This window comes from Apium graveolens, chromosome 6 (genome assembly GCF_009905375.1).
Source record: "Apium graveolens cultivar Ventura chromosome 6, ASM990537v1, whole genome shotgun sequence".
Lineage (NCBI taxonomy): Eukaryota > Viridiplantae > Streptophyta > Magnoliopsida > Apiales > Apiaceae > Apium > Apium graveolens.
In genome coordinates, this window is record NC_133652.1 from 102769121 (window position 1) to 102793459 (window position 24339).

A 24339-nucleotide genomic window follows, 5' to 3' on the forward strand; every position below is an offset into this window, starting at 1 on the left:
GACTATGATGACCTCAAGTCTAAGGATACTTGTACAACTATCACTATGTGAACAACTGCTGACACGTGAGTGAACTCCATCAGTTGTTCAGCTATGTGAGTCATGTTCAGTGAACTTATTCTATAATAAGCACCTACATACTAGCTATAGTGTCACCACACAAATTTCTATGAGAACAGACATCCTTCATAATGAAGCAAGCATACTATGTACCGATCTTTGCGGATTATTAATTACCAGTTAGTAATCCTACGACCAGGAACTATTTAAGTTTAGAGTAATCATCTTTTAGGTCTCATTATTATGATCTCATCACAATCCATAAAAAGCTTTACCCTAAACTGTGGTATATCTTATTTAAACATTTAAATAGATAGAGCCTACAATAAAAACAAAACAAGTCTTTTATTAATATCAATAAAATCAAAATAAATTACATAAAAGTTATTCCTAAATCCTCATACATGATTGGACTTAGGACATATCTCTTTCAATACCTACAATATTTTTCGATTCATTTCAAGTTCTTCGTTAAATTTATGAAATCAAAATAGACACAAAATAATTCGAGGAATATATTATTTTATTAATATAAACCTTGAGGTTGCAACACTCTAATCAACTAGCATGAAAACCCGTGCAAGGCACGGGTCATGTTCTAGTATAACTTTTAAAATTTTGATATTTAACATCATTTGCGATGTTCATAAATTGTTGCGATTGTGATGCACATTAGCCATGCAGTTACTGATTATGTAAAACATCAAAACACTAATGGTTGGCCTTGTCCTAGGCTTGCATAATAGTGGCTCTTCCACAGTATCTACTAAAATAAATAACATGTGGTGGATCATCCTGTTTATGCTTGAGACTGCATCTACATGTCCCATGTACTCGATACTTCTGTCGACTCCTCCATTGGTAATTTCAAATATCACCTACACAATGACAGTGATAAAAAATTTAAATAAACAAGTAAGGTAAAACTAAATTAGGAGGGATTGGTAGGCAAAATGTTATGTAAAAAACCTCTTGAACTGGTTTGTTGTGGTCTTTTGGGTTCACAAACTCTGTCACGCCAAACTTCTTTGCTGTAAATTCAATATTAAGTTATCTCATCAGTCATTTCTCCACTACTATAATCAATGTTTCATTGATATCTTACACGCTGTAATTAATAGCTTACCAGACTCAAATCTATTTGGGTTCAGATCAACACCGATAATTCTAGAAGCCCCAGCAATTTTAGCTCCTTCCGCAGCCTAATAGAAGAACACAAATATATTATAAAACACCAGAAAAATAAGGAGAAACTACAGGATGAATGGTCGAGAACTTACTGCAAGGCCTAGAGCTCCCAGTCCAAAAACAGCCACTGTGGAACCCTTTTTAGATTTTGCAATATTCAGAGTGGAAACCAACCCTATATAACACAAGAAAATAGTATCTTTCGTGTAGCTCAGAAAATTGAGATATTCTATAAAATTAGATCAACATCCATACCAGTTGAAATTCTAAAGCTAAGGCCATAAACTTTGTCGAGAGGCACAGAGGAGTTGATCTTGGAAACACAGTCGACATGCATTACAGTGCACATTCTTTACATTCTCCAGTGAAGACAGGAAGGACATGATAACCTGATGCCAGATCTGTCACACCCTCTCCAACGCTCTCCACAATCCTACACAAGGAAGAATGATATAAACACATCATAGACAATTAATGTCATCTTAAGATAAATTATCAGGAACTTTTAAGAGTTATAATTAACATACCTACCTGCTTCATGCCCAAGAATTCGAGGAAAAACAAGGGTATGTCCTTGGAATAACCGAATAACGATTAGGCATTATAATCGAATGAAGATTTATTGTATAAAAAATCATATAAAAATCTTGACGTATGCAGTCTTAGTGAAAAAGGGCATAACTGATAAAAATTTAAGCGTACTTTGGCCTCCAAGAAGTAAATATCATTGTGACAGAGAGAAGTGAAGATGATCTTGATTTGAACTTCAAGATTCTGAGGCACTTCCTCGATCACGAGTGGCTTTCCTGTATTTCATGATGTAGCAACTGTGCATGTACATAACAACAAACACAATAAATACAAAAGAAAATATTTAAATGTCGTCACATATATAAATTCATTCTCACGCTAAAATCGTTCTCCGTAAATATATATATTAGAATTACCTTTGCATCGAATGACCTGACCAGCAGTGGTGCTTGCATGTTTGTTAGTGTAAGCTGATGAAAAAATTAAGATGATTGAATTTTATATGTAACAAGACTGTATGAAAATTATAATATGAGATGATACGAAATATTTGTGAGAAGGGGTGTATTTATACTCAAGAAAAATGAGAGATTTTGTTACTGGTGTTAGGATAAATTTATGAGATTAGTTTTCAAATTCTTATAAATTTAATTATAAACACATAAAATATTAATATGTAGAAAAGAAGGATGAGAAAAATTAACACCACTTATTGTCTCATAATTCAGAGAGCTAAAATTCAGCCAAAATTTTGTCATAGTAAGGCCCAACAACGCCTACATTCTGCAGGAGATGATTACAGTAAGAAAGTTTAGCATTGTTTACAATCCAGTAGCTAGCAAAATGATTAAACCACAAAAAGGATAAAAGTTTAAAAAAAAGGTACTCACTCTAGTAGATGTTTGTATTGGTTTAATTCATGAATCTTCCGTAACAGCTCCTCGTTGTTCTTGGTCTGATAATAATAAAAACTCGAAAAAAGTGAATTAATTTGTACCTATGAATAATTTGAATAGCTGTAAACATACGAGATACATGAATTTAACATTCTTAAAACATGGTAATTTACAGATGGCCTAAAACACAATTCAAGGGATGGTTCTTTGTAATCGGCAAAAAAAATGGTGGGCAACTTTTAATAAGCCGCGGATATACAGGTTCATTTGGGTATATACACAAGACGAGGCCATAAACACAAGCACACACACATAGTCACACAAACATACACAAAAATAAACAATTGAACAAATTCAAAAGGAAATGAGAGCTTATAAATTACATTTTGGGGATATGCTTTTTGAAACTCTTTCTCGAGTCGATTTTCAACAATATTGAGATCATGATTTGCAAATGTGAAGAGATTAAAGAGATTATCTATTGCTTCGTGATTCATCTTCTTACTATTTTTTTTCGTAATCAAGCAAATAGTGAAATAAGAACTAAATAATCAGGTATAACTCTACAGGTAACAATTCAGATGAAACTTGATGTATGTATGTGTGTACATACAATTGGGTTTGTTGTTGTATGCACAAACTGCGAAAAGAATATATAATTACCCTAAAATAAAAATAGGATCGATGTTTGATATGGTACCGGAATTAGAGAAAGTGGGGGGTTTGGAATCCTTATAGGCGTATAAAATTTTATAGAGTAGCTGTTTGGGAAAAAAGTATTTGGGGGGCTTTGACGTGGATTCTTAGTTGTAATAAATTGTCTCAAGAATAAGTGAAATAAAATATCTCAAATTTGATCCATGTTGGGTGTGCAAGGCACGAGCATCATTCTAGATAATAAATAATGTAGGGGTTCTTTGGTTTTTGATCTCCAGCTTATTTACTTGTCCAACCAATTTTACAAATTAATATTTTACACCAAATTTGTTGTCCTTTTTCACTATGACAAAACATCAATGTAAGGAGCCACCCTTTATAAAAAATATGTTCTTACAAATTGAAAAAAAAATGCTTTTGCATGAGAATCTAAAAAGCAGCTTGTTTAATATGTGTGACAAAAAAGTGAGAATACTGGCTAACAGTAGCACCTGATCTAGGCTCTAATTCAAACAAATCATTTGGCCAAAGCTGGTAATTATACAAGTAAACCAAAACATGACTTATTAATTTAGTCACCCGTCATCAGTTAGCTCTCCTCATGTCTAGCTTCAGTTTAATCCCTTGACTGCAAACTTGCATCTTACGAAATATAGTAATAAGAGTGAAAGACCAAATACAAATAAGTATCATTCCAACTCATTTTTTTGCAAGGCAAAAAGATAACAAACCTTAAAAATAGATCTAAATGCCCACAAGTTCCAAGGTCTTTTAAGTAGCAACCCCCCGGGATGTTATTCCACACACCAAGAACATAGAGGTGTAATATAAAACTAAAACAATATTGAGTGAAGAAGTTAGATCAGAAAAAAATGACACTATATAACACTTTGATTATAAGCATAAAGTTTAATATAACTTTATATTCGAATATGCATGCATCTATGTATACCACATGTGTATAGTATGCAACCCTTTTTTACATTCTATAGCAATGCGAAGACATGATTTTGAACGAAATCATATGGGGTGTATCAAAAAAATATTAAAAGACAAGGAATATTTATGTTATAGAAAAAATACGCAGTGACAAGTTTGCAAGTTCATAGTCTATTAAAATAACCCCTTTTAATATTATAAAATTTTGAACTTCCTACAATATTTATTTGAATTTGTCATCGCATGCAAGGTAAACCACAATGGCAAAAAGAGGTCCAAGAGGGAACCAAAATTGAGAAGTGACTATCATAAGTGATCTAGTTTTGATAGTCAAAATTTGAAGATGAGAGCACCAAGTTAGCTAAATTTGACAATTGAATAGACCTTATCTCACAAGTCACACCTGGCTATTTCCATCATTTCATCTATACTGGAAGTTTGTTCAACTTAAACAGAGCAAACACAATAAAATATTTGAGTTATTACATTGTTAAACGCAGAGATTAGCTTCCCTTAATCTAATTCATGTATAAGTTGTGGATTTGTAATGCACGAATGTACCTCTACTGTTAAGTTTCTATTATGCCTACATATAAATTCAAAAATTGAAGATTTCCGTTACACTTATTAACCAGCATCCCTCCGCAACTAACTTGAAATAAATAACATAACTTTCTCAATTTTATACTAACATTTGGTCACACAATAACATTTTATAGTAATAATTTTTTTCTTGATTGCTCATTTAGGTGCTCAAACATTTGAGAGTAATTAAGGTAGTATAGTAAGAAATCGTCTCTAGAAAATTTTGTGGCAACTACCTGTAAACAAAAGTTATCCACAAAAAAGTGCCTTCAGTCTGGAAATGATTTAGTTTTATCTTTTCTTAATCCATATACAAATGTACTTACACAATTAGTAGTTAACTTAGTTATAAAATTATTTCGGGATTCTCTTGTCAGATTAAGAATTATCTTCGATAGATGACAACTAATGCTTCCCCGAGCTATATAAATAATCCCAAAACTGTAAAAATATATATTACATATAGTTCTTTTTAAAAATTACATAACTTTTAAACCTAAAATCTAATTAGTTTATATTCACAATCTAAAACATATTTTTTTATTATTTAAGATTGATTGCGGATATTTAATATAAATTTTTATTTATTGTTAAAGTTTTTATTTTATGTCGATTTTTGGACCTGCTTGAAAAGCAATGGTTTGAATTAATTTGTGCATAAGGTTTATCTCTTTTATAAAATGTAACTACAAGTCATTACCTTTTAAATAATTCTGTAACAAGCTTGGTTGGGCCACGTTGTTCCATCCAACATTGGGGTTAATTTTATTTGTTTGGGCACAATGTTGCAGTATAGACAAGCAGATTACGACTCACTTAAATCTATATTTAGGTTGGGTAAGGAACCGCATGGGCAACAAATTGAGCAACAAATAAATGACTAAAGAGGTAATATATTCGATGCTTCCTTTTCGCTAATGTCCTTTCAACATCTGTTATTTGTACTTGCTCGTGTTTTTGCTCTATTGTTACAGATAACTTCCCTCCAGGGCTTCAGTGATCCAACTTTTTATAATATAGTTATACAAATCAATTTCTTTTTTTATATTTGTATTATAACTAATATCTATTAAAAGGCAAAAAAATATATAGGATTGAATACTACAAAGACTGTAATAATATAAAGTCTTAAATTTTATACGAAAATATAAAACCTAATATGGACGCACTACAACCACGTATGTTGCAGGGATTATACCGGCCAAGTAACATTATTCTATGAATTAGATTGTGTAATGCAAGAAGAACTATAATTAGCCTAAAATATGTATTAGTCACATTGTATATGTCACCGACTCTATGATTTGTGCCTTTGTAATTTTCTTGGTACACCAAACAAAAAAGTTAATGACAACATTAAAAGATTTTATATCTTTGGATTTGATTCTATCTTCCAAATGGGTGCTTGGAAGTGAAACAGAGGACTGTAGTCAAATCTTGATAAGATTCTGAAAAAGTTACATGCAATCTACATTCACAAAAATAAATTAAGGTATGCGAGCATATTTAGAATCCTAGTTAAGTAACACGTCCTGGTATCCATATGTGCAGGTGGTAATGCATTTCTTGCCCGTGACTCCATCAATATTCCACAATAATTCACCCAACATAGATTGTCCATAGACACAAAACTCTCAACCAACAATTTATTCATAATCATTGTTCATTTTATCAAACCAATAGGTTCTTATTTAATAAAATTAATGTGAATTCATGAAACCCTAAACTTCACAAATCAGACAATGTACATATACCAACCATTCACACTTTAAGTGAAGTAGTTTAGATCATGCAATTACCTGAGAGTCAGTGGAATTTAATTGTTCATCCATACCCCAAGGCAAGTATATCCCGCCCCAATCTCTTGAGATCCTCTTTCTGTTTCTCAAACTTTGAAATCAAGCTATGGTACAAAAATTAATCCTCAAATATTGCTCTTTCGAGTTCCGAACATGACGTCACGGGCTGAGTGCATAGGGAGAATTTGGACATTGCATGCCACATGGGTAAAAATATATTTTGGTATGAAATAAAATCTTTCTAGTCATATTTTACTTTTTATGTTGGACCGCATATATATAACTATTGGAAGCCTCTAAATTTTACTTTTTAAGCTCGACATCGCCTATATATAATTATTGAAAGCCTCTTATTTTAGAAATTGCACAGGCTTAGAATTTTATTAGCGGCTACCGGTCTAATATAATGGCACTATCAAAATATTTATTTACTTTAAAGATCATAAAGGTAATGTAAGATATGATATCTCATTTTTGTATGAGAATATGAGTGCCTAGTATATGAATTCATAACTTTTAGCTTTAGTAAATTTATTTTCTTAGCATACAATGTACACCAAGCAAATTCATTTATTTTATTGGTACGTGAGTGATGTGATTCCTCAAAATAGTCATATTCAATCAATCTAGTTTGTACCAGGTCAGTATTGGTACAAGTTCTTAAACTTGGAAAGTTTTTTTAACATTAAAGTATAAAACTACAATTCAAAGCAGGATCTACTCAACCAAAAATAGAGTAATTTGGTTTGAAACAACATTGTCGTTTATCACAAATCAGGAAGGATACAATTCATACGACACAAAAAGAATCAAAGAATGAAAAAATATCATGTAATTACTTGGAATAATCGCAGAAACCAAAATATTCATTAAGACGTCATCGCCATCTTTATTGTATAAAATCCAATTATCGAATTTCTGAGTCTCGATTCCAAAACTTCGTAACAGGTTATGCCATATGGGTTTATTGTGACCCAATTATAAACCCATATGGAATAATTATAAATTATTCACCACAAACAACATAAATTCAATGATAACTTGTAATTGGCAAAGTACCGGTGGCTACACCGGGAATGGGGGATAAGCCGAGGGTTGCGGGTAAATTTTAATGGGATACAGGAAGTCAAAAGGCATACGGCAAATGTAATTGGCAGGCAGATGTCAGAAGTCAAAAGGATACAAGAATTTGATGGGCAAAATGGTCTCACATTTTTTCTCATGAATTTTTTGTCTCGTAATTTTTTTAATTATTGCCCCATGTTGGGCTATTAATAATATAATAGATTGTTAGTCCCTTAACAATATAGCAAGAATTACAGAAGGGGGGTTGAATGGAATTCTTGAACCTTTTTCTTGAAATAAAAATGTTCAACTCGATTATAGATATATTTGTTTTGATTAGCACAATACGGAATGTAAACTTAAATGAATCAAAATATAAGTAATTAAAAACAAGAGTCTTTAAAAACTTTCTAGTGGATTTAAACAGTTCCACCAGATATATATATAATATATCGAGAGGACTCTGTGTGCAGAAATGCTCACAGCTGCTTACAAATAGAACTGCTGAGAATACATGAAATGCTAAAGATTACGCTTACAAAGATTTCTCTGTTTTTTTGTTTCTCAGCTATCTCAGTTATTTTTCTATTTGCTACTCTCTTGGTTTATATAATACCAAGATTACAAAGTCAAAAAGACTGAACAAATATAAAATCTAACAGTCTTAATCTTTGCTGCTTTTCGTCCTCTATTACCCAGTTAATGGGCTTCCACAATGTGTTTGTATACAACTCGACGGCTGTGTGTCAGCTTTTACTGTTCAACTGATGTTTGAATTCTTGATATGATCATCCGTCGACTTTTAGATCATCCATCGATGACTTAATTGATCATCCGTCGACTGTTATGTTAAACATCCATTGATAGTCATTTGATCATCCGTCAAAGGCTTTGTTAATCATCCGTCGGTAGCTATTTTGGCACTTGACTTCATTTCACTTATACAGAATTACAAGACATTACTTATGTATAATTAATCAACCTATTCTGCATATCTAGTTAAAGTCAACATGACTTATATGCTACTACAGATTCTATACAAAGGTGCATACATCACTGTGCTACAAACTTATTATTACATAAGCTACTCACTCGATGGATAATAAGTTAATCATCCGTCGGGACTATAATGAGTTATCCGTCGGGACTATAATTCTTATCCGTCGAGTGCTACATTATTTCACTTAGTAAAGTCTACTTAGATGTTTTGTTTAAGTGATCATCAAGTACACAACATATTCACAACAATCTCCCCCAATTTATGTCTACTGGAATTGTAGCCATAAATTAAGAGATACTTGATGATAACAAAACATCCTAAACATATATCTTTAAAGATAAGTAGATAAAACTGAAAGTGCTTCAATTAAACAAAATGTACAAGGTTTGGCTCACAGTCAGTTCAAGATGCTCCTCTAGCCTGAGCAGGTTTTTCTAGTTCCTTGAAGGTCTGGATCTTCTTCCAAGCTTTCTGTTGTTTTCTTCAATTTGATTCTGGAGCTGCCTGTGAAATTCTAGTTCATCAGATTCTGAGAGATCTAGCATTTCTTGCATCTCCAAGAGAGTCTCATTGCTAGAGATACTCAATTGGTCTTCTAGTCTGAAGAATCTTCTCACACCTTTATCATCCATAAATTCCATCAGCCAGTAGGGCCTTAGATGCACTCTTCACCTTGTGTATGGGATGATTAGAGTCTTTGGGAGTGCATCTTTAGCTCTAACACTCCTCAGCTCTTCAATCCTCTTCAATACTAGTCTTCTTGCATTTACATTGAACCCAAAGTTTTTCTTGAAGGATGAATAGACTTTGATCAACACAGCTTGGCTTTCTTGAAGTATCCTGTGAAGAGGCCACTGAATCTCCCTTCCTCCTTTGTACTTGAATACCAACCTTTCAGGTAGGTTTCTGTATGCATCAATTGCCCTTACTTCATTCAGTTCATCCAGATAAAGGTTTAGATCTGAGAATTTTTTGATGTCACACAAGTACAAGTAGTCTCCCCTGTTGACCTGGGATTGAGCTTTAACTACTGACTTGGATTTGAGAGGTGACACCTTCACTTTCTTGACTGCCCTTGATTTTGTCCTTTTTGGCTTGATAAGGATTGGCAAGTTGAAGTCAGGAATTGGTAATTTATCCCACTCTATTGGCTCATCCTTTGGCACAATAGGCTCTCCATGTATGTTCCTGTAGGGGTCCACCACCCTTATGTCTTCAAATACCACAGAGGGCTTTGATGCTTGAGTTTTAGCTGGTGTGGATTCCTTAGGAAATTGATCTTCTAATTCCTTGTCAACAACATCCAGTTTCCTTTTTGTTCTTCTAGCCAATTCTTTTTTTCTTGGGGATTTCTTCTGTTCTCCAATCTTCTTCTTTGATTCAACAGCTTCAGATGGTTGAGAGGGAATTTGTTGAGAAGAGTTTACAGCCTGTAGCTTGGCCAAGATGACAATCTGCTCTTTCTTTTGTTTAGATTTCTTTGCATCTAGAGCAGCTTGCCTCTTTTCCTTCTTTAATCTTGTTTTTTCTTCTTTCTTTGCTTGAGCAAATTGTGGATGTCCAGCTACCACACAAATTTCCTTTCCATTTCTGAATATCTTAGCAATTCTCCTTTTCGAGGCTGAATCAGCTGGATCTTTATAGAAGACAATGGATCTTGACAGAAGCTTCTTTTCATCAGGCTTGGGTGTCTCATACACAGTGTCCAAGGGATTCTTCAAAGATGACTTTGGATAATTTGCCCTTGGTTTGAGAATTATTTCAGCCTTTTGTGATTTGATGCAGGAAGATTGTCCTTTCTCCAGATAGTTCATGCTCATCTCATTCACACTGATTGGCTTGACATGAGAGTGATGGATGGCTGACTTAACTGGCTCCTTGACTAGTTCAAACTTTTTCTGTATCTCCTCATCAATCTTATCCCAGTTGATCAAACTCAACTTTTCTTTTTCAGCAACTTTCAAATTTGTTGCTGCTACTTTAATTAGATCTATACCATCTGCAACTGGTGGCTTGGAGATAATAATTGAAGGTACAATTACTTTGCTGATTTGTACTTGAAGTTCCCCCCCCCCTCTGTTGGTCCTTTCTCCCCCTTACTTGATTCTCTCTCCCCCTTTTTGTTATCATCAAGTTGAGGAGTTAGGCCTTGTGCTTTAGCCAGTTGCATGAGAAGATTTGTCTGAGTCTGTTGATTTTGAAGAAGAATAGCCACTGAATCTTCAATAACTTGAACTCTGTTTTCCAGCTTGGCTAGCTTCTTTTCAGAGTCTGATTCTCTCCTCAATCTTAGTAGTAGATCTTGTATGGTACCATATGGCATTACTGAATCCAGCTTCTCAGAGTTATAGGTCTTCAAGTCAGCTATATCTCTTTTCAATTCATCCACACTGAGATTCTGTCTTAAGTGCTGGATCTTCATTAGATGTAGAGAGTCTAGGTGAGCTTGAAGAACAGCCTTGGTACCAGCATCTGAAGTTTCTTGAAGGGCCTGTTGAATAACCATTACTTGTTTGACAAAAGACACCTCAAATTGTCCTGGTGTAGATTCCTTTGCCCATGCCCATTCAGGTAAACTAAAAGCAGAACTTGGGTCTTCAGCTCCCCCTAAGTTCATGCTTCCATCCAAAGAACCAGAGTCATCATCATTAGAATTTACTCCAAATTCTTCAGATGGCTCTCCAGCTTAAGAAGGCATCCTGTTAACTGCAGCTTTATCTCTTTGAAGAGATTTTGTGGTGTGCACTAAATTCAAAGTCTGTTCTGCCTCCACATTGCCCTGAGCAGCCAACAATTGATAGGCTGACACAGGATGAGTAAAAGTGTCAGCATCTAAGGAAATGTTATCAATTTTAGCTTTGTAATATTGCTGAAATTGTCTTTCCTTTTCAGCATCATCCACAATCATTGACTCACTAGCAATGGCTGGATCCATCCTTATTTCTCCAGTACCTGCCTTTCTCTCATAATCTCTCTTTTGTTGCATCAGGGTCTCACCCTGGCTCCCCACTCTCACACCCTCACCTTCACCCACTAAGGTGGGACTCCTCTCACTCACTTTTGCCAATCCTGAATAAATGGATTGTTGAGATTCACTTTTTCATCTCCTTTTGCCTGGGAGCAACCCAGCCTCTCACTCAAAGCACTCTCCTCTCTCAGTCCTAAGAGTGACTGTATTACCACTAAATCTTCTGCACTTGAAATAATTGAAGTTTGAAGTTGTGCAGAGACACTCGACGGATAAGTGATATCCATCGGGTGAGTGGTAAAGCTATCCGACGGATAACTGCTGTTAAGCTTATCGGTTGGGATACAATCACTACTCGACGGATGAGCAATATCCATCGAGAGAGTAGAAATGAATGAGGTGGGAAGAGAAACTATTGTTGACTCTGTGTTGATTGAAGTTATTTGAGGCACAGATGTCACAATAGTATCTGAAAGAATTGGCAAGTGAGCCAACAAATCATCTAAAAGATGATGCTCACTTGCACTAGATTTTGACTTCCCCAACAGAGTTAAAGAAGGGGAATCAGGAATTGAAGTGTTTATCATATCCACTTCCAGTGAGTTAGTTGGTGAGTATGGTGTTTCAGTGGCTTCTATTATAAGAGATTTTGGCTGTGACTCCACATTTATTGGAGCCACATCAATCTGAATTTGAGAAGGTGCAGGGACTGTGTCTTTAGCACCAATTTGCACTGTGTGTGTGCCCTGTGCATCCCCAGTTATTTTGGATTTCTTCTTTCTAGTATAAGTTTGGGGTGAGCTTGTGTCCCTAACCCTTTTGGCCTGTGCTCTTGGATGAGAGCTTTGTTCAATAGCCACATCCTTTTGGGAGGATGCAGCTAGAAGTGAGCTTTTGTCCCTTTTAAGCACTGCAGTTTGTTGGGAAACTGCAGTGTGGCTAGGCTGGGATTCACTCAACTCTCCAACCTTATCCTTAGGGCTTCTTTGATGTTCACCCTTCCCTCACCTATCTGACCCTCCTTCACACTCCCCTCTTTGGCTTTGGTAGATTTTTCAACTAGTACCTTTTGAGAGATACCAGAGGGGGTTTTTATTGATTTGGATTTGGAAATTACAGTTGTTTTGGCAGCTTTGGTAGGCAACTGTTTGGTCATTGTCACAGTTGCCATAGCTATGCCTGAACTTAAAGAAAAAGAGGAGATTGGAATAGTTGAGGGTATAGATGAACTTACCTCACTTACCTGAGGTGTCTGCATTACAGGAAAGTAGAACATTGGCACATCCCTATGATGGTTGGCTCTGTTCAAATCTGTAATGATTCTTCTCTCTTGAACCCAACAAGCTAATTTGTTGTTTGGGTTCTCAAGTACAATCTCTTGACAAAGATGGTTAGCCAATATCATGAAAAATCTATCATAATATACATTCTTTCTCCTTTTGGCTAACTCACCTAGTTTAAAACCGAACTCATACAAGACAAGGTCACTGAAATTGTAAAATTTATCTGTAACTAGCATGTATAGCATGTTAAGCATGGAAATGTTCACAGAATCAAAATTACTGATTTTTCCAGAGAAAACTTTAATCACAACATCACACATGAAACTCCATTCCTTCCTAAGACCTAATCTTCTAATCTCACTTAGCTTATTAGTAGGAAGTGCATAATGCATGGAATTAAGCATATTGATCAAATCAGTGTCAGTGTGTGGTGAAGTTACATTATCATCAGGAATCTTGAAACATGCTTTTATCACATCACTATTGATACATAATTCATTACCTTTGATGGTCAGAGTGATGGTTTTGTCAGTAGAGTTATAAATTGCAGAAGTCCACATCTCTTCTACAACTTCACAAAAGATTATGGGTGATTCAAGCATGGCAAAACTTAACTTGCAGTTCTTCACGAAGTCCATCATCTTGTGATAGTCTTCTGATTGCTAAATACCCTTGTTGACCAAAGCCGTGAAGTTGTTCTTCTCGTAAATGAACCCAGTCTGAGACATAATCTTTACTACAGGTGCCATTGTTAAAGAAGGAAAGCTTGAAGAGAAAGAGGATTTTTGCTTGAGAGAGAATGAAATAAACGCAGTTGAATTTGAGAATGATAATAGAAAATGATTAGAATGAAAGAAGCTTTTATACTTTACTCAAAAACAACGGATAAAAATATTAAAGAGAAGTAAATTAACCAATAGAAATTGCCTAAAATAGCCGTTAAAAAAAATAAACTGTAAAAATTCCACCCATTATCCGTCGTGTAATGCTTACAAACTGTAAGTATACTCGATGGATAATGTTCAGGGAATTAACGATTAAGATTTAGACACTTCGACGGATGAGGATAAACTGTTATCCGTCGAGTTTTAAAAGATTCCAGAAAAGTAATTGATTTTTATTTGCACATAGTATATCGACGGATGACTCAACTCGATGGATAATGGTCATCCGTCGAGATGCAAATTTTGACTTAGCCAAAATTTTACTCAAGACTAAAAGTCAGTTAAATTTCTGGCTACATTTCAACTTGCAAAATAACTTAGATAAATTCAAGAATAATTAAGCATACCTAACTCACTTACCAACCTAGAAAAGGTGGATTCATCCAGTGGCTTGGTAAAAATATCTGCAAGTTGCTTCTCACTTGGAACAAAATGTAACTCTACAGTACCATTCATTACATGTTCCCTTATAAAATGGTACTTGATGTCTATGTAATTTGTCCTTGAATGTTGCACTGGATTTTCAGTGATGGCAATTGCACTTGTGTTATCACAGAAAATAGGGATCCTCTCAACTTGCAAACCATAGTCTAGCAATTGATTTTTCATCCATAAAATATATGCACAGCAACTGCCAGCAGCAATATATTCAGCTTCAGCTGTAGAGGTAGAAACTGAAATTTGCTTTTTACTGAACCAGGACACAAGCTTATTTCCTAGAAATTGACAAGTTCCTGTTGTGCTTTTTCTGTCAATTCTGCAACCTGCATAGTCTGCATCTGAATAACCATTTAGATCAAAACCAGAATCTCTAGGATACCAAATTCCAAGTTTTGGTGTTCCCTTGAGATATCTGAAAATTCTCTTAATAGCTATCAAGTGAGACTCTCTAGGATCAGCCTGAAATCTAGCACAAAAATATGTAGCAAACATTATATCTGGCCTACTAGCTGTTAAGTACAAAATTGAGCCAACCATGCCTCTATAGCTTGAAATATCCACAGACTTTTCAGTAGTGTTTAATTCAAGCTTAGTGGCAGTGGCCATGGGAGTTTTTGCAGATGTGCAATTCATTAGATCAAACTTCTTTAAAAGATCAAAAATATATTTAGTTTGACTAATGAATATTCCATTACTAACTTGTTTAACTTGTAAACCAAGAAAGTAGGTTAGTTCTCCCATCATGCTCATTTCATACTTACTTTGCATTAGTTTGGAAAACTTTTTACAAAGTTTCTCATCTGTAGAGCCAAAAATAATGACATCTACATAAATTTGGACAAGTATACTAGAGCCATTAACATTTCTGAAAAATAAAGTTTTATCTACAGTACCTCTTGTGAAGTGATTTTCCAAAAGGAACTTTGATAAAGTGTCGTACCAGGCTCTAGATGCTTGCTTCAGTCCATAAAGTGCTTTCAGTAGATAATAGACATACTCTGGGAAATTTGGATCTTCAAAGCCAGGAGGTTGACTAAAATACACTTCTTCCTCCAAATCCCCATTCAGAAAGGCACTTTTGACATCCATTTGATAGAGCTTGAAATTGGCATGGGCTGCATAGGCTAAGAAGATTCTGATGGCTTCAAGTCTTGCAACAGGAGCAAAAGTTTCATCAAAATCTATTCCCTCTTGCTGGCAATAGCCCTTAGCAACCAATCTGGCTTTGTTCTTTACTACTATGCCATTTTCATCCATCTTATTTCTGAATACCTATTTGGTGTCTATTGGATTCTTTCCTTTAGGCTTGGGTACCAGCTTCCAGACTGTATTCCTTTCAAATTGGTTTAGCTCCTCCTGCATAGCTAAAATCCAATCAGGATCCAACAAAACTTCTTCTACCTCCTTTGGTTCTTCCTTTGACAAAAAGCTGTTGTATAGACATTCTTCCTGAGTTGCTCTCCTTGTTTGAACTCTAAAAGACACATCACCAATAATTAGTTCAAAGGGGTGATCTTTTGTCCATTTCCTTGGTTGAGGTAGATTAGCTCTAGATGAAGAGACCTCAATGTTGTCTTGATATGTGATTGAGTTTTGATTGCTAGAAACTCCCCCTGAGTTTTTGGATCTTTGATTTGAGAAAGGGGTACTTTCTATGGGTGACCTTCCTTGATTTCCTGCTCCTTTAGATAACCCGACGGATGGTGAATTTTGAGTACCGACGGATGAGGCAGGTTGTCTTCCGACGGATGAAGCATTATGTAACTCGACGGATGTTGAGTTATGTGCTTCATTGGTGGTAGATTTGTCTGCATTATCCTTAGACATTGTTTCTTGATCACTCTCATCATCACTTTCATCACTGACCATCTCAACATTGTCGAATTTGAGGCTTACATGGTAATCTCCATCTTTTAGTCCTTCAATCTTTTTATCATCAAACACAACATGTATAGATTCAACAACAATGTTGGTTCTTAGATTGTAGACTCTATATGCTTTACCAACAGCATATCCAATAAAAATTCCTTCATCTGCTTTAGCATCAAACTTCCCATTTTGATCAGTTTGATTTCTCAGAATATAGCATTTACATCCAAAGACATGAAGAAAGTTTAGAGTTGGCTTCTTGTTCTTGAACAATTGATAAGGTGTCATGCATCTTGCTTTATTAATCAGAGAGATGTTCTGAGTGTAGCATGCAGTGTTTACAGCTTCAGCCCAGAAATATGTTGGTAATTTTGATTCTTCAAGAATTGTCCTTGCAGCTTCAATAAGAGATCCATTCTTTCTTTCCACTACTCCATTCTGTTGTGGAGTCCTTGCTGCTGAAAACTCATGCAAGATCCCATTTTCTTCACAAAATGCTCTCATGACATGGTTCTTGAACTCAGTTCCATTGTCACTCCTGATCCTTCTTACTTTGAAATCAGGATGATTGTTAACTTGCCTTATGTGATTGATGATGATTTCACTAGCCTCATCTTTAGACTTTAGGAAATATGTCCAAGAGAACTTTGAGAAATCATCTACAATTACTAGGCAAAATCTTTTCTTTGAAATAGACAATACATTGACTGGTCCAAACAAATCCATGTGAAGCAGTTGCAGAGGCTCTTCAATTGCTGAATCAAGTTTCTTCTGGAATGATGCTTTGATCTGCTTCCCTTTTTGGCAGGCATCACACTGTCCATCCTTAGTAAACTCCACTAGAGGAATGCCTCTAACTAGCTCTTTCTTTACCAGCTCATTCATGGTCTTGAAGTTTAAATGGGATAGCTTCTTGTGCCATAGCCAACTTTCATCTTGACTTGCTTTGCTGAGAAGACAAGTTACAGATTCTGCTTTGGTTGAGTTGAAGTCAGCTAGGTACACATTTCCTCTTCTCACACCAGTGAGAACCACTTTGTTGTTTTGATTGTTAGTCACACCACAGGCTTCTTTGTAGAAGGTTACTGAGTTGCCTTTATCACAAAGCTTGCTGATACTCAACATATTGAGTTTGAGACCATCCACTAAGGCAACCTCTTCAATGATGACATTGTCCTTTGAAATCAAGCCATATCCCACAGTATAACCTTTGCTGTCATCTCCAAAAGTAATACTTGGGCCAGCTCTCTCCTTAAACTCTGTGAGTAGGGTAGAATCACCAGTCATGTGTGTTGAACAACCACTATCCAAGTACCAAAGATTCTTTCTGTTTCCCTGCACACATCAGAATCAAATCAAGTTGATTTTGGTACCCAAGTTTCCTTGGGTCCTGCCTTGTTAGCTTTATTCTTCTGTTTCTTAGGTCTTATCTCATTTGACTTAGGAATTTCAGATTCTTTCTTAGTCAATTGGGTTGTACCTTTGAAACCACTAAATGCAACAGAATTATCATGCATGTTATGGCTAACAGGAAATGGCATGCTTGGTGTAAACATGTTATTCCGGTAAGGCATGCTAAATGGCATTTGAGGCATATTGTATGCAGCATAGTATGGATTAGGTGTAAATGGCATATTAGCAAACTGTGCATTCATATTCTGTGTAGGCATAGCATTAATAGGCATGGGAGGCATGACATTCATGTTAGGAAATTGAGGCTGAACAGACATGGGAGTAGGCATGGCAGATTTGCAATTAACAGACAAATGATTTACACTACCACACTTGACACAGATTTTTTTGGGGGCATATTTATCAGGTGTGTAGTTATTGTATTTGTTAATCCCTACTTTACCATTCCTATTATTTTTCCTTTTAGTCTCTGTTTTTACCTCTATCTTCTCAAGTCTGTCACTTAACTGTTTGACAGTCATGTGACCAATATTAGCCTTTTTCCCTTTCTTAGCTTGACTTGACTCTCCTGAAACAAAGTTCTTGGAAACAGACCCATACTTTTCATTTAGCTTGATTAATTTGGCTTTGCTAATAAGTTTGCTTACAGCCGACGGATGAGGATTTTTATCATTCGACGGATAACACTTTTTGTTATCCGACGGATAGTCCTCATCATCCGTCGAGTCTACATCTGTCAGCAACCCATCTACCAAAATAGGTTATAGTTTCTCCTTATTCTTTTTCCAGGCTTCATCACAAAAAGACTCAATTCCTTGAACCTTGGTGATTTGAGCATGAACATCTTTGGATGTTTTCCATGCTTTAATCACCTCTTGTTCACGATCGAGCTGCTTCTTCAAAATTTCTTCCTTTTTCAAGGACTCAGTTAATTCCTCCTTGGCAATCTTACACTCAATTTTTAATTTCTCAAACTCAACATATTGAGACTCAAGTACATTATTCCTCTCACTTAAAAACAAGTTGTTTTCTTTGATTTTAGCATTTTCTTTAGTGAGAGACTTAAGTGTAACATGCAAATGATACAATTCTGTAGACATGTCATTTAATGCATCATTACACTCAGCTTTAGATAAATGTGCAAGGTTTGTAGTGATTACCTGATTGCTTGAGGAACTTGTCTCTGTCTCATCAGACTTGACCATAAGGGCTAGATTGACATAGCTGACATCTTCATCTTCATCCAAACCATCAGCTGCCCAGTCATTCTCTTGTGTAATAAAAGCCTTTTCCTTTTGTTTGAGTAGATCAAAGTATTTTTGCTTGTAATCTACAGACTCAAACCTTTTTTTACTGGAATCTGACTTTCTACACTCATTTGCAAAATGCCCTGCCAAGCCATATTTGAAACATTTGAATTTTGACTTATCCACCATGTTTCTATTTGGCTTGGCTGCTCCAAAGTTCTTTTTGAACTTGAGCTTGGCAAATCTTCTTGAAAGGAATGCTAGGTGCTCATCAATGTCCTCCATGTCATCTTGGTTCAATGAATCTTCTCTTTCTGCAGCTAGCCCCTTACCCTTGCTTTCACAGACCTTTGAAGTTGATTCCACAGCTTCCATCTTCACTTCTTTCTCTTTTTCCAGATCAGCAATTAGTGCAATGGATCCTCCTTTCTTCTTTCCTCTCTCCATTCTTTCATCCTGCTCTATCTCAAGCTCATAGATTTTCAGAATGCCATACAGTCTCTCTAAAGTAAACTCCTTATAATCTTGTGAGTTTCTCAATAAGACTGTCATTGGTTTCCATTCCTTTGGAAGAGATCTGAGAAATTTTAGATTGGAGTCTTTAGTAGTTTTTGGAATCTACTAAAAATGTCAGTGAGTAACTCACTTTCTTCATTGTGAAAATGCTCATATTGCTGAATCAGGAGCTGCATTTTATTTTCTCTTTCTTGCTCAGTACCATCACAACTTATCTGTATTGTGTCCCAAACTTCCTTGGCGTTCTTGCAGTTGATGATGTTATCAAACATGTCTGCATCAACACCATTGAACAGAATGTTCATGGCCTTTTTATCTTTCCTGACTTGTTCAATATCAGGATCAGACCATTCATGCCTTGGCTTTGGAACAGATGGCTCATTTCCTGTTGCAGCTCTCATTGGAACATGAGGGCCTCTTTCTATGCAGTCCACATAGGCCTCATCTTGAGAGAGCATGTGAAGATGCATCTTTACCTTCCAATGATGGTAATTATCTTTATCAAGAAAAGGAATCTTGACTCCAACATCTTTCTTGTTCATCTTGCTGAATTGTTTTGATCTTTAAACTCTTTGTAGATTAAGAGCTTGCTCTGATACCAATTGTTAGTCCCTTAAAAAATATAGCAAGAATTACAGAAGGGGGGTTGAATGGAATTCTTGAACATTTTTCTTGAAATAAAAATGTTCAACTCGATTATAGATATATTTGTTTTGATTAGCACAATGCGGAATTAAACTTAAATGAATCAAAACATAAGTAATTAAAAACAAGAGTCTTTAAAAACTTTCTGGTGGATTTAAACAATTCCACCAGAGATATATATAATATATCGAGAGGACTCTGTGTGCAGAAATGCTCACAACTGCTTACAAATAGAACTGCTGAGAATACAGGAAATGCTAAAGATTATGCTTACAAAGATTTCTCTATTTTTGTGTTTCTCAGCTATCTCAGTTATTTTTCTATTTGCTACTCTCTTGGTTTATATAATACCAAGATTACAAAGTCAAAAAGTCTGAACAAATATAAAATCTAACAGTCTTAATCTTTGCTGCTTTTCGTCCTCTATTACCCAGTTAATGGGCTTCCACAATGTGTTTGTATACAACTCGACGGCTGTGTGTCAGCTTTTACTGTTCAACTGATGTTTAAATTCTTGATATGATCATCCGTCGACTTTCAGATCATCCGTCGATGACTTAATTGATCATCCGTCGACTGCTATGTTAAACATCCGTTGATAGTCATTTGATCATCCGTCGAAGGTTTTGTTAATCATCCGTCGGTAGCTATTTTGGCACTTGACTTCATTTCACTTATACATAATTACAAGACATTACTTATGTACAATTAATCAACCTATTCTGCATATCTAGTTAAAGTCAACATGACTTATATGCTACTACAGATTCTATACAAAGGTGCGTACATCACTGTGCTACAAACTTATTATTACATAAGCTACTCACTCGATGGATAATAAGTTAATCATCTGTCGGGACTATAATGAGTTATCCGTCGGGACTATAATTCTTATCCGTCGAGTGCTACATTATTTCACTAAGTAAAGTCTACTTAGATGTTTTGTTTAAGTGATCATCAAGTACACAACATATTCACAACATAGATTAAATGATTAGCTACAATAAATTCAATAGCATAACAGTATGTTTACAAGCTAATAAATTTGGTGTTTAATGGAGTTTGGTAAAAATACGGTATAGAGCTAAGGAGGATAACATAATGAATTGAATTCATTCTGCTTCTTTTGTGTAGACTTTAAATTGCTTTGGACACGTGGCTTAATTTCAATAAAGTAACAAAATAATTATTGCTTTCCTTACGATAAAATTTCCAAGTCATAAGTGGCGATAAGAGGGTAAATAATACTTTGTATTATTTGCTTACTTGCGCACACAAGGGATGGATTTGCCTTGGAAATTCTTCTGAGTTGCGACTCCTAGAAAGATCAAATGCCTTAGAAATTAGTCCAGTTGTTCATACAGGGAAATGAGCTTTCTTTGAGTTTATCTTCTAAGGTGTAAACACAGGGAAGTAACCCTTGAATGATTTTATCCTTAGTTATGCACACATGGGAACTACATGCCTAAGAAATATCTGAGTTACGACCATAAGGAAAATTGTTTTCCTTAGAAACATTTCCTAAGTTGCGACCACAAGGAACCTATTTTCCTTAGAAACATTTTTGACTTAGACATTTTTCCATTCCCTTGATCCCCTATATATTATATCAACTTCAAATCTTCTGCATGATTAAATCAAATATTTTCTGATGTGCTGATGCTTGGTGCACTGGTCTGATTCACAAACAACTAGCACATAATTGATTTAACTCAATCTCCTTACAATTTTGAGCTGATACAACTTGTTGGTCATTCATTGCTTCAATCACTGAAATCCTGATCTTCAATACTTCAAATCAATATATTTCATTGACACTAGAAGTCCTTTGACATTTTATTCTTTACGGAGGCTTGAACATATTAATGAACTTCTTTCCATGACCTGTTACGAACTTAGAGTATTAATTCCATCTTTTGATTCTTTGTATGTATCCAGTATTCATCTTCAGGGTTCCTGTGCTTCACAGTTAATATTATTTATCTGTTTATATTTCATTTTGAGTTATATTTCCTCGGTTACATATTACATTATATTATTTTTTACATCTCCACACTTTACGCTAAAAATGATACCCTGCAAGGGCATATAGAAACTTAACTTCTGTGATATCTTATATGTTTTCCTAGAAGTTGGGGGGAAATGATATGGGATAAAAATAATTCTAATTGCATAATATATAAGTATTTTAATTAGATCTGATTTGGTCCAAATATGAAACTCGATAGGTCAAGCAATTAATATAACATTAATTGGGCTTCAAGGGCCCACAGACCAGTGACTTACTATTAAATTTGTAGGTCATAAATGAGCCCAAATTATGGTTGAGAAAATAAGTTTAAATCAAAATCGAACTCTCAAAAGAGTAGTACTCAAGCCACGTAGTCCCATAAGGAAGCAAATCCCTGCATTATAGGACTCCAAAGTCCATTCTAAATCCGAGACTTGCCCACCAAGTCTCTTAACCATAATCTAATTCAATGCATCCCACGCCTATATAAGGGGCCTCACCCCACATATTAGAACTATATTTTTTGACTTGATCCTTGGCATACAACAAGGTGTTGGAAATATTGACTATTACAATAACAAAGAGGCAATTATATATCATATTTAACAAGCTAAGGCCAAGATAGCAATTAACGAAACAAAATATGTAGGTAAAAAATATGCATATCAGTAACTGTAAGAACGAAAAAAGAACAGAAAGCGTACCGATAACCATAGCTTTAACACAGTGAAAAGAAACAGAAAAGCGGTGGTAGCCAACATGTACAATACAACAAGAAAATAATCAGCTGAGTCGCCATGCCTTGCTCGAAGCCCTGACTGCTCTTGAAGAGATAATTGCCCCCGGGATAAAACAGCTCAGGACTTGATGTTCACAGCAACAACAAATCCAACTTCGACTAGCACCTCAGTCGCCGAAAAAATCAGCAGCTCACAAAATAGTGTTTGGGAGAGAAGAGATTGCAGAGAGAAGAAGCGAATGTTGGCGTGGTGTGTAAAACTCAGCTACTTAGTCCTCTATTTATACTAGAGGCTAAGTGTAACTGGCCACCCTAATTAATATTAGAATTAAACTGCACATTAATTAAATAAATCAAAACTTATGAATTTTGAATTTAAATAAAATGTAACAGCAAGCATTTATCTCACACATTATATCAGATTTAATTTTAATTTGAATATATTATCAGTTACAAAGTTATATATCAAATGTCCAGGTTTAATGAATCTGACTAAGCCCACTACAAAGTGACTCGGCCCAATTCAAAAACCGGACCCATTCCAACAGTAATAACCCAGCCCAAACTAATAAATAAATTTGAATTAAAATATTAAATCACAAATAAATAAAATCCTCGCCCAGGTCACCTCGCGTACACGAGACGTCGAGACATTCGGCGAAATCGCCCTTCGACCCGATCCGGTACGGTACGGTGCGGTGCGGTGCATTGTGTGGCGGGGGGAGGGGGGAGGGGGGCGGTGGCGCGCGCGGGCGTGTGTGCGCGCGCGCGTGAAGCACACAATGCACCATCACACATATTAGGAGTTGTACACTACCCATGTGAGTGATACTATATAAAGCCAACATCCCCTTTATTTATTTTCAATATGGGACAAAACACATTCTCTATTTTTCCAAGCTTTTTCAAGCTAACTTCAACTCTAATTTTCTATGGATTTCATTAAGAAAAATTCTTAAAACTATACATGAAAGTTCAAGTTCACATATCATGGAACAACTTCCAATCATTAGATTTTAGGATTATCATCAAGAACATAATAAAACTCTGATCTAAAATCCATTTTTCTAACACAAGGTATGTAGGCATCTTGTGAAGACATGTTGAGTCACGAAACACGAGAACAGACAAATAGAGTTTTGAGCTCACGAACCCTAACGTTAAATACATCCCATTTTTTTACCCATAATAATTTTCTATTAATATTTCTTTTTACTTTTTTAATAATGAAAATATGTAATTTTTTCAAATTCAAATTTAATAGTTTCACCATAAAACATTAAAAAAGACAAATAATATAAGACTAATCATGTGTATTTTTCTAACGAACAATGCAACCAACACGAAATTAATATATAAAAATCTTTAACAAGATACAAATGGAAATAAGTTGTTGCATATACCTTGAAGATTCACGTTGACTGAGCCTATAAAAAAAATTCTCAAGATGATACACCAATCTGTGGAGAGGCTACATATAACATAAAAAAATTAGTAATAATAATTGACAACATATGTGAAGCATATCAGAATTTTAAAGCTA

At 35.2% G+C, this 24339-nt stretch overlaps 1 pseudogene; it reads right to left on the reverse strand.

Moving 5' to 3' along the window:
- Positions 1-704: 704 nt before the first annotated feature.
- Positions 705-24339, reverse strand: part of LOC141665354 (alcohol dehydrogenase 3-like) — a 39226-nt pseudogene continuing 15591 nt past the window's right edge.